Raw genomic sequence first — 12,415 nt, forward strand, 5'->3', positions numbered from 1 at the left:
AGAGAAGAAAATAAGACGATGAGGTAGGAAGTGATGACCATGGAAGGCTGCTTTATCGGCGTGGTCAGGGAAGGGTTCCCCGGGGAGGTACTCTTTTCATTCCTAAAATGAGAAGCAGCCAGCCAGGCTAAGTGCTGGGGAGCACGTTTCTGGAGCAAGGGAGTGGGAAGTAGTGAGAACAATGACCCTGAGCAAGGACTTGGCCTCTTAAAGGAGCGTTAATAGACCAGATCATGCCTCGTGGGCCACAGTAAGGAGTTTGGATTTTATTTGATGGGAAATCATTGGAGAAATTTAAGCAAAGGAGTGTCATGATCTGACCTGTAGTGTGGAAGCGCAGCTTGAGCTGTGGGGTGCAGGGCGCAGGGAGACCCAACAGGTGGGAAGTGTTGTCTACCAGGGAAGCTCCTTAGAGACTCAGAGCCCATGGCATTTGCTGGGGGCTGGTCATGTAGGTGTCCTCTGCTCAGCCAAGATTCCAGACACGCAGAAGGAAAGCAGATGCTCAGCACAAACCACATGGTTTCTTCTGGTGGCTTGGATAAAGGTGGGGAGGAGGAGAGAAGAGAGAAGTGAGTGGATTCAGAATCTACTTAGGAGATGGAGCTCTCAGGAAGCGCTGATGATTTGGGTGCTGGGGGGGCCCTGTAAGAACGGGAGGTGTCAGGCTGACATCATCATCACAGGAAGAACCCATTATCATCACTAAGCACTTCGGAGTTGAGAGAATACTGCCGCATCTCTCTCTCTCTCTCTCTCTCACTTAATCTTAGAAATTTCACAATGGGAAGGATCTTAAGGAACATCCGGTATAGCTGCTTACGTGACAGATGAGGAAACTGAGGCCCGGGGACGGGATGGGACTCATTCAACGTTATCCAGAGAGCTCGTTGTAGACACAAGACTGGAATCCATGTTCTTTGACTTCCCAGTAAGTGATCTTTCGATCTGCCATTTGGATGGGATACTAGAAAGAGCAGAAGTAATAGAACGCTACAGCTGAAACCATCCTGTGCTGGTTCTGACGCTGCTGTTTCTCAGCCTCAAACCCGACCTTCTAAGCTCCGCTCTGGAATGCTGGGGTTGGGACTCTACAAACGACGTTTATCCCTATCAGTTGGCTTCTTACTGGGTTCCACTCACTGGGGACTGTAGCAGCCTGGTCCCAGTCGAGAGATTAAAACCTCATAGTAATTTAAACAGGGGAAATGTTAAAAAACAAATTATTAAACTAGGATAAAAGAGCGACTATAGATTATAAGAAAAGCCTATATGGTTCCCTAGGGCTAAGGGAGAGTACCCCAGGAAGGACACACTTGGAACGGGGCCCCTTCCCAAGGATGGGGATTCAGATCTCTTTGTAGGAGGTAGCTGGCTGACCCCTGGTTAGGCTCATTGCTACACTGGCGTAGCACGTAATGAAGTCACCGATATTCTGAAGTCACCAGTTCCTTCTCCCCACCTCCACTGTTGGCATTTTAGTCCAAGCCGCCGTCATCTTACCCCTGATTATTGCCGTTGTCTCCTAAGTGGTCTTTTGGTTTCCATCTTGACCCGACATTAGGTCAGTGCTCTAGAAGCAGAGCCTATGACGGAGACCTTTTGCACGTGATCTATTGAGGAGATGCTCCTAAGAAAAGGGAGTGAAGGTACAGAACAGGGTAAGGGAAGAAAGCTAAGCAAGGAAGGAGAGTAATTTCAGCCTGATCCCATGTGGGAGAGATCCCATATGGAGAGCCCCAGAGCATGAACTGTATCCCGGAGTTGATCCCAACTTGAGGCAAGGGGGCTGGCGTTTTTCTCTCTCTGTCACTCTCTCTGGCTAGGATGTGCATGAGGGTTATAACCTCCTGGGCAAGGAAGCTCCCCTTTGGCCTAGGGCTGTACTTCGGGGAGGGGACACCCGTGAGCCTTTATCAGCCGGACTCAAAGCGGCTGGTGCACGAAGTCAGGACCGGGGGTCCAGGCAGTCTACTAACAGCTGGGTGATCAGGGTGTTCCTCCTCTTCAGTTTCAGGGGAAAGTCAGAGATGGAATCCACCCTTCTCGTGCTGGGGACTGCAAGGTTTGCTGGGCTGCTGCAGAGTCTGCCCAGGGGTGTGACCCAAAAGGCCGGAAATCACACTGCAGTTAGATTCAGGCCTCCCTCCCAATAGCATCCCGTTGAAGCCCCCCCTCGTCCCTCTCCGGCTGTGGGACCTCGGTGAACTTCTTCCTCTCTCTGGCTTCATTTCGCCGTCTGGAAACGGGACACCGACACCCGCCTCAGGGACTGATTCTGGGCTCGCCCTCCACAGCCCACCACTCTACTTGATCTTCAGGCACTGGCACTAATGTTGAATGCCCCTCTGGATGTTCACATAGATGAAAAAGCTGCTTCAAATGACCTGAGCCAGAACCAAATTCCATTTTACACAGACACAAAAATATTTTTTTCCCACTGTTTTAAAATATCCCGAGTTTTTCAGGAAGGAAACCATGGTGTAAATTGAGGTGGTGCTTTGTTTTGTTCACGACTTCATGAGGGTCGTTCACCAGTTTTAAAACGCGTTACCAATGACGACGCCTCTCGTGGCATCTGAACGGCTCCCAAACAGCACAGTGGTCGCAGGTCTGCATCTGTCGCTTCATTCAATGGGATTTGATGTCCAAGTTCAAGCATCTGACGACTTTATTGTGGCTTCTAGTTCATTTTTGTCAGAGCATTTGCCTGTTGAAATGTTTTGTTTGATTATAAATTCTTTTCCTTTCCTTTTTATATTATAGTTGAAATATTATGTTGATTAAAAAATATGTGTGTAGGTAGGTCATATTATCTATGAATTTCATTTCAGTTGGGTAAAGGGGAAATTATAAAATATTTGTTTTAATAATCAGGCATGGGCTCTGATAGAGTCCAGAACCGCAAGTCTGAAAAGAATGAGCAACGTTTTCTTTCTCCCCTGGGAACCCACAGCCTCATTTGAAGCCAGCTTTGAGCTATTTGTTAGCTCGAGCTGAATTTCACAATGACAGGAGGGTTTTTTGCCCTTTTCTCCATTCTAGTGCTCCTTTGCTAGGATCAACACACCCTCTTAACGAGCCTGCTGGAGATCAGTGTAATTTTTATCCCCACATCCCTGGGCTGTGTAAACTCTCCTGGAATGGTCCCTACCAACCCGAGTATGGCTGTCTGGCTCCCGTCTGCCGGAGGAGCAGACCTGGGCTTCTGCCAGATGTCGGTCCCTGGCTGGTGAGCAAGTAATTTCTTTCTTCCATAGGAGACAGAGCAACAATCAAGAAACAAACAAACACATTTTTTAAAAAGGCAAAAAAGCTTAGTCATGCAAATCAGGGCAGAGGAGAATGGGGAAAGAAAGCAGCTCATTCATATTCTGCAACTTCAGCGGGGCCCTGGCCCATCAGCTGGTTTCTATGAAACCCTCGGCCCAGAAAAGCAGCCCCCCCAGCCTGATGCACATTAATAAAGGTTTGTCCCAACCGGAGTAAACACCACCCGTTCCCAGGACACCGAGAAGCAGAAATTAACCAGAGGTTAACTGGGTCATTAGCTGCCGCACAATAGGGGTCAATCTAGATGTAATCAGGTTCCCTTCAGCTGGAGGCTCCGATCCAGCCACCAGTTCTCACCGCAGGGACAGTGACTGAGCAGCGAATTGAGGTCTCTTGGATACCAGGAGCGTCATTATGATGCACGGCGCCTCTGACATCACTGGGTGTTTTTGTGATGCAAAGTGACATGTTGTCTAAACACACATGAGGGGACCAGTGACTCTGTGTGTCGTTGTTATGGGCATGCCCACAAATGGGACACACAATGACATACTGTTTTAATTAGGTAGCCGGGATTTGTTTTAATCAGATATGGCAGGATGTGTGGACACAGAGATGACCACGATGAAGGAAGAAGTTTATTGTACTCACAGATCCACAGAAGTAGGAGGCGTGGCGTGTCATGCAGGGCGAGGTGGGGAAGCATGGTGTCAGGAAGGAGGCAGAGGGAGCCAGGAGAAAACTGTGGCAGGAGCCTTTACTGTGGTTTCTGCAGGAAGGAACGGGTGAGGCGGGGCAAGTGGGCTTAGGATCGGCCAGTTTGAATGGTTTCAGTGGGCTCTGGGCATAGTGGGCGCCCCTAGTTGTCTGGGACCTGGCTCTGGGTGGTTAGGGCACGTGGATAGTGGCCTGGAATATGAGAGCCAAAAGAAGCAGTGGTTGGGGTGTGGGCTCTGGACGGGCTGGTTTGTACATGAGAAGCACACACACAGGCAAATTGTTTGCTCTCTCTCCAAACTGGCCAACTCTGGGAGGACGGTCCCTCCAGGGTCAACAGGGTCCCAAGATATCAAAGCATCAGAATGCAGAAAATAAAAGACACGGTTAGCACACATACAGAGACATGACATGACACTCACGCACACGCACACACATGTGAATTGCTGAGTTAAAAATGCCTTCAGTTCTTGTTAGTAGTTATGTCACTTTCCCCAACAGTGTCCTTCCATGGCAAGAACACGTGAGAAATGGCAGGGATGAAGTCAGACACATCCCAGCGTCATCATCATGCATCACGCATATGTTCTGCCTTTATACCTTATTTGGAAGCATAAAAACCAAACAGCAAAGGAGGCTCGAACAGCCTGATTTCACGTGGGCAGAACCAGAAGGGAATCGCAGGGCAGGCAGCCCGTCGTCAGCGTCCCCTCTGCTGGTGCAGGGAAGCCGTCACAGCTGCCACCTGGGTCAGGAGACTCGGAAGCAGGCGATCGCTGTGACTGTCACACTTCCTGCCCCTCACTCTGAGGGGCCCAAAGCAGACGGTGGAGGCCTGAAGAGGAAAGAGCCAGCCTGGGCCGAGGCCGCCCGGCTCAGCCAGCCCTGGACTTCCCACCGGACATCAGGGCCTTGTCTGCCCCGCCCCCACTCCCTCCCCACCCACGCAGCAAGCCCTTCCCTCCCTGAATGGGCGTGTTCTCTGCCCCGAAAAGATGAAGACTCAGAGATGTTTCCAGATGCGCAGGCCCCGGGGTCGAGTGGGGACCTGTCCACCCCTCCCCGTCCTTCTCCCGGACTCACTGACCTTCCTTCTGTGCCACAAACGTGCCAGGTTCATCCCGACCCGGCCTTTGTCCGGCCGTGCGTCCTCCTGGGATGCTGTCCCAGGTCTTTCACGGCTGCCGCTTCTCACCTTCCAGGGCTCTGCCAAGTGTCACTCCTCGGCGAGCCCCTCCTGACCACCCTGTCCACAGAAGCCCCCGCCCCACAGTGTGAGCTCCAAGGAGGCAGGGACCTGCCTGTGCCTCAGTTTCCTCCTCTGTGAAATGGGGCTGAGACCAGAATACTGGCCTCTCACGACTGTTGGGAGGGTTAGGGACGGAGGAGACGACATCAAAGCGCTTTGCACCCAGAGAGCCGTGGACAGGAGGGACTGCGTCACAGTTGCTGCGCCCACCTGGGCAGAAGTCAGGGCAGCGGCCGAGGACACAGGATGGCACGTGGACGTGCTCAGTGTGTGCATGTGTGTGTGTGTGTGTGTGTGTGTGTGCAGGCACTAAACGTTGTTTAATTACCACTTGGGCCCCATAAACAGTAAGAGCCAATGCTTACTATGTGCCAAGCCCTTGTTCACTCACTGAATCCCCACAGCCACCGGTGTGGCAGGTCTTGCTGTTATCATCAGCATGGCCGTGCTACAGATGAGGGGTCGGGAGCTCAACTACCTGCCTGAGGGCAGCCGGTGGGCGAGTGGAGAGGGTGGGATTGGCAGCCAGGCGGCCTGGCTCCAGTGCCATAATCCTCATCATCATGCCCTCCAGGCATTCTTATATTTCTACTTCCTCTCCCGATGGGTCTGTGGGCAGAGTAGGTTGTACACCTGTAGCACCCCGGCAGAGGGGAGACACACTTCATCACTCCGTTCATGCACAGAGGCCTCGATGTCCCTGGGACTCCAGGAAATCTGTGTGAAAGTAGCTTTCGTAAACCACATTTCTCCTTCAACTTCTCAATGAATAAGGGCACGTTCAAGAAAGATTTCAGCACATATGCAATGTGATACGCGGAATGTTCCAGACTGACATTCTACTTGGGAATGGAGCCCAGCTGGAGCTCCAAAGGAAAGGTCTTGCCCCTCCACAGGGCAATATTTGCTTAATTCCCCCCGACTCTGGCAGGGCCAGCGTTCCTGGAGTAGGTAGTTCAACCCAGAAGCTTCTGTTCCAAAGACTGCTGGTTGTTCTCGAATATCCATTCCCTTCTTCTTTAAGATGAACAGAATCTGACATTTTTAAAGTGGGCATAGACCACTCAGAACAAAGCCTACATTTCCCAGCCTCCCTTGCAGCTGTGGCCGTGTGACTCAGCTCTTTCCAGCAGGGTGTAACGAGGAGTGATAGGAGCAACTTCTAGGCTGAGCCCTTACAGGTGAGGATCTTCTGCTCCTTGCCTCCCTTTCACCCACATCCCGATGGCTGGATGCAAACACGGTGCTGGGCCATGACGGACCAGGAGGATGAGAGCAGCCCCACAGGGGTGGTGAATGGACGAGACAGCAGGGGTGTGGATCTTGACACCGGGGAGCTGCCGTGCCAGCCCTGGGCTGCCTACTCTCCGACGACGCCATGACAGAGAAAGGAACTGCAGCTGGACCAATATCCTAATCATGGAGATAGATTCCTCACCACAGATGCTCATACCCCAGACTCCAAGAACGGGGTCACCCCAGGCCTGTGTCCCTGTTAGGGCTGCACCCCCTCCCTGCCATTAGACCTCAGCATAAACCATGTTTTGGGCATTGCTGACATTGTTGACCGTGCCCCACCACCAGCTGCCTCTGTTCTTTTGGCTCTGGAGGAGATTTCAGGCCCTGAAGACACAAATATACTCTCTCTAGAGTTTATGTCTAAGCCATAAATGATATCTCCATGCACGACCGCGTGATAATTGCTGAAGACATTTCTGTTATCATGTCACACAAGAAAAGAAAAAATAATCCAGCAGACTGACCGAGATCACCCTTCCCCCTCTGCACGCTCACACACACACACACACACACTCACACACACACACACACACACACACACTACCCTGCCCTCCACCCCCCAGCCTCTTGCTCCCCACCCTGGCTCTTCCACTCCAGTATCCAGTTGTTCTGAACTGATATGCTTTCTTAAGTCCCATCCAATTCGTTTGGGGGAGTAGGGAGAGAGAACCAGAGGGCAGCGATGGCTTATTCAAATGTACCAGGGAAGAGCAGGCTAAGGGAGGGTATGAGTGGACAGGGCACCCTGAGATTTTGGGTAGGGGAGGAGCGGGTGATGCGGAGGGCGGGCAGGACACTGGTCAGGGTTGTCAGTTTGGTCTCTGTGCCTCCTTCGCCCGTCAGGACTGGAGGCCCTTCTCTCCCTCCTCCCGCGCATCCTCCCCTGCTGGCCCCTCTTAGGGTTAAAGCCACTGCTCCCGGCCCGTCCTCTGAACCTCCCACGTCCCTGCTCCACGGGCCTGGCCAGCCTGCAGCCCATGGCCCTGAGTCCCAGGAGAAGCCTGGGGGTCCCTCCCTGCCCCTCCCCTGGCTGTGCCTGTGGCCTCCAGTCGGGGACAGAAACACAGAAGGGACCCTACTTCTAATCTGCAGGAGCCCCGCCCCGCCCTCCAGGGGTCAGGGAGATTCCTGAGGGTCCAGGCGGCTCCCCGCTGGCCTGAGGGCAGTGACTAAGCCTCCATTTCTGTTGTGTGTTCTGTGGAGGACAGAACAGTTTTCCTGTCGCCCCATCAGACGCTGCGCTCTTCATGGTGGTCTCTGGGGGGGACAGTGGGGGTGGGGATCAGACTCCCCAGAGACGGGAATTGCCCACTTCATGCGCTTCCAGACCACTTTCCCCATTTACATAGAGGAGGCACCATTTTTAGTTTTTTCAATGATAAAACTGACATGCAAATACATGACAATAAAAACCACAGAGCAGAGCACGGTAACGAATGAAAAGGGGAATTCTTCCTCCCCAGGCTGTCGATTCCCCTGTCACTTCTGCAATTTCAGGGCTCGCGGGTGCTTGTCACCAATGTTCCAGGTGACACACACGACCTATGTCTAGGTTTGCATCTCTGGATGCTACATATTGCCTCTCCTGCCGTGAAAAACGACGTTTAGCCCCTTGATGGCGGCTCACCTCCCTTTCCCCTTCCTGAGACGTACGAAGTGCATTTTTATTTTAAATTCTCCCGCTGGCCAACTCCACAGCCTTAATGAACAGAACCGCCGCTTCCCCTCGCAGGAAGCGTGGACGTCGGGCTGCGCGTCCTCAGCACTCGATGGGGAAACTGCGCCTCCACACCGTTCTCCATCGTTCCTCACCATCCTCCCTCGTGCCTCCTCCGACCACTGTCTGTTCCACGTTACTTTTAGGTCGTCACGGTTTATAAAAGGCACAGCACGTGGTCAGCAGCCGGGGGGCGTCTCCTGTGCCTTGACCACAGGGGGATCCTGTAAAGGGGGAACCAGAAAGCACCTTGACGGCACCAGGATCGCCTGGGTGTGGGGCCCGCTTGCCTCCTGTCCCCCCGGACCAAGAGCCTTGTGAGGTCAGGGGCCGTGTCCATCGGTCACTCCCCATCTCAGGGGCAGGCACAGGCCTGGCATTGATACCTGCTTGATAAATACCAGCAGAAGGAGTGAGAGGAGACAGAAGGGGTTTAGAGAAGAAGGGAGAAAAAATTAGGGAACCACAGAAATTGCTCACATTCAACCCTTCTGACCTTCAGAATGAATTCAATGTCAGTGAAGCCTGGGGCACAGAGCCAGACCCTGGGGAGGCCCCATGAGCGCTAACACTCCTGCTTCTCACTGTTCACTCTGACGGGAAGTCGACCAGGGGCCTCCCGACGGCTCTGAGGCAGCACTCGGCCTCCTGAGCGCCTCAGGATCCGACCGTCTTTCTCCCAGCAGGTGGCGAGGACCACATGTGACCTGTCTGCAGAAGTGGCTTTGGGGTGGAACCACCCAGCGTGGCTTCACCCCCTCGCATCCTCTGTGGTCAGGAGGATGAGGACAGTGGTATGGGGGGAGGGTGGGGGAGAAGGAAGTGAAGACTGGGGTGGGCGGGGCGAGGTGAACCTCTCAGGGGGGGTCTGCAGGCCCAGCTTGTCTGAGCTGAGTCAGTCCCAGGACTCTGGCTGGGATACTGGGAGACAGGCTTCTTCCACCGTCCTTGCCGGGCTGTGGGGTGTGAATCTGCAGTGCTGGGTACCTTTGCCGTCTCAGGGGAAAGGTGTGACTAAGAATGGAGTCAACCCAGGAGCAAGCAGAGCTGAAGGATGGGAGAGCCCACTTCCTGATGAGGACATTTACCCCTGGATCCAGCTGTGCCTGCAGCCGGAGAGCCCTGAACCACTGAGTTTCTGCACTGAAGATGCTCCTCTTTTGGCTCAACTCAGTTTGAGAGGTGCCCTGTCCCTTGGGATCAAGAGTCCTGGCTGATTCACCTGAGTGCCCCCCTCTTTTTTTTTTTTGAGAAAGATTAGTCCTGAGCTAAAATCTGCTGCCAATCCTCCTCTTTTTTGCTGAGGAAGACTGGCCCTGAGCTAACATCCATGCCCATCTTCCTCTACTTTATATGTAGGATGCCTACCACAGCATGGCTTGACAAGTGGTGCCGTGTCCGCACCCGGGATCTGAACCGGTGAACCCAGGGCTGCCAAGAAGTGGAATGTGCGCACTTAACTGCTGCACCACTGGGCCGGCCCCTACCCTAGCCTCCTTTTAGTCTTAGCTATTTCTAGAGCTTTTGGGGTCTTTTGTGGGGAACCCTCGACTGCCAGAAGGAAGTTCCTATTGGTCCTGTATTCTTGGGAAGTCGTTGACCTGAGACTAGACCGAGGTGGCCTCAGATGCTCTGATCGACTTGGGACCTGGTGCCAATCCCTTTGGGCACCTGAACCAGCCCTGAACCACAGGAGAACGAGGTGCTAGCCCTGCAGGAGGCTGGTGGCCCAGGCCAACGACGGAGGTGAGAGCTGGGAGTCTGGACAGGCCAGGCAGAGGCAGACAGGAGGGTGAGATCCAGAGAACACAGCCAGGAATGACGCTGAGGATGGAGTCCTGTGTGTCCTCCATGGGAGCCACTGGCCATCGACAGCTATTCGTTTATATTTACTAAAACTAAATAAAATGAACAGTCCAGCTCCTCTCACACTAGCCACATTGCCAGTGCCCTATAATGATCTGTAACTAAAGGGACGATATTGGACAGTGCAGACGCAGAACGTTTTCATCATCGCAGACAGCTCTCTTGGACAATGCTGGCCCGACAGACAAGGTTTTGAGTCCAACAGCTCATCAGGTTGGAAAGAGGCATCAGGCGAGAAGGAAATGAGACCTAAGTAATAAAGCTTTATCCAAGTCCTGCCTCCCTCATTCGCTCAGTCCTGCACTCACTCATCTAAGTCACCTCACACGGATGGAGCTCCTACCAGGTACCGGCCACTGTGATGGGCTCCAGGGACACGAAGGAGCCTGAGACGCAGCCCAACCTCAGGGAGCCCAGGTTCCAGTCTGGGGAGGCAAACCTTAGAGAAGGAGGGAAACAAGTTAATAAACAAGACAATTTCAGATGATAAACACAGAGGGAAGCGGAGCGGGCTGTAACAGAGCCGCGTGTCTGCCGGGGTAGGGCTGGCATCGCATTTGGGCGACCCCAAATTCCAGGCTTGGACAGCATCAGGCTGCAGAGGGAGGGGAGTGGGATGCTCTCCAGCCCCCTTCCTAAAAGGCTGGGAGAGCCTGGGGCCGAGAAGCCCAGAGTTCCCGGAATTAGAGCACGGACCCCACCCTGGAGGTGGACAGGGGCCAGAGAGCGGAGAAGAAGGGACACGCAGAGGCGGCCGCGGGCGTCAACAGAGTTCATTCCCCTGACAGAGCAGAGGAGCTTTTAGAGCCACCACCCCACCAGCCTCGCCCATGGGGACACCTGTCGTTTGTGGGTTGTCCCTCGAGCTCTGGTTTCGGAGGCGTTGGCATCTCTCCCGTTAGAGCCCCCACGAAGGGACTTCTTCCAGGCCCTCTGGGCATTTCGTCCCCTTCGTGGAGGCAGCAGGCTTCAGCTCAGCGGAGACGCCATGATGCTGCTCCTTGGAGCTCTGCAGCAGAGCCGCCCATAGTCACGCCCTCTTCATCCTGAGGCATCGCTCTCAGGGGGCCAGAGCCTTTCCCTGTGCAGCAGCCTCAGCCAGGGGCTGAGGGGCCCGGGAGGGCAGGGCCCTGGGCCGGGGGCTGGACACGGGACGCAGGAAAGGGCCCGGGAGCAGCTGCAACACAGAGTTTGACCTCCGGATAAGGAGCGCCAGGGGGGTTTGTGTCCTAACAAAACCTCAGAAATAAAGGGGCCTGCAATTCCCTCTGCAAACAGGAACTTCCAGTTCCGCATGCGCAGGACATCACAGTACCATTCAGGTTCTCAGGCAGACCAGGCTGGGTACTCCTGGCCTGAAGGGGGCACAACCAGCCCCAGAGACGGTTCCCTGACACGGCACTGCATTCACCTAAAGAGAATGCCCCACTGCTGGGGGCTCGGCTCTCAGAGGGTGATCACGAGGGGAACTCAGCAGGTGGATGTGTCCTTGTGGCTTCGGGAAGGTTGGAGGCTTCCCAAGGGGCCAGGGGAGTTTCTGCCCTAAATTGAACCTTCTCCTGCGAGATTCTCCTGGTGACAAGTGACAGACTCAGGTGGCTCAGGCCAGGGGCGTTAGCAGGCTGGTGCAGTGGGGCCTGGTCTTCAGGCAGAGCTGGGTCTGAGCGCACAGACGTTGTCCCCTGGACTTTGCTGGTCTCCCAAGTATCCCCCACCCTGCCCCCCAAGTCGCTGGCTCCCCTGAGGCTCCACTCAGGGCCCGGCATTGCAGGTGCCCCACGCACCCACCCACCGCAGCTCCAGCCCCACAGCGCTCAGGTCCAAGGCCGGGGACAAGAGCGGGATGCCCTGAGAGCCCCAAAGTCACCAACAGGCTCGCTTAGGTCCCTCCTGTCACTGAACCCATCACTGTCCGGGGCTGGGCAGTGGGGGCTTTGCCAGGCCTGGCTCGTGCGCTCCCCGGGGCCTGGGGCTCAGGGTCAGCTCACCCCAAACACAGGGACTGAGGCAGGAAAGTGAATTCTCACATGCAGTCGGGTCTGTTCATACAAGGAGGGGAGTGGATGCTGGGGGACGCACAGGAGATGTTCCCTCCGCGAAGGGGATGTGCAGGACCACACCACGCTGCCCGAGAATCGCCAAGGACTCGGAGGGAGGAGGAGGCGAGAGGGAGGAAGAGGCTGAGGTAGGGAGACTCCGGTTCCCCCTCCTGCCTAGCACGGTGTCACGGGGCGTGACAGCAGGGGGCTGGACAAGGTTCAGGGAGCATGTGACCATCAGGGTCCTGCTGGTGA

General features: G+C 54.6%; 1 long non-coding RNA gene across 1 annotated transcript; it reads right to left on the reverse strand.

The window, feature by feature from the left end:
- Positions 1–238: 238 nt before the first annotated feature.
- Positions 239–1,635, reverse strand: LOC139078131 (uncharacterized). The gene is made up of 3 exons (XR_011530929.1): positions 1,504–1,635; positions 824–967; positions 239–536 (listed from the first exon to the last, which is right to left on the reverse strand). It is a non-coding gene; the product is annotated as an uncharacterized lncRNA (long non-coding RNA).
- Positions 1,636–12,415: the final 10,780 nt, after the last annotated feature.

This window comes from Equus przewalskii, chromosome 21 (assembly GCF_037783145.1).
Source record: "Equus przewalskii isolate Varuska chromosome 21, EquPr2, whole genome shotgun sequence".
Taxonomy (NCBI): domain Eukaryota; kingdom Metazoa; phylum Chordata; class Mammalia; order Perissodactyla; family Equidae; genus Equus; species Equus przewalskii.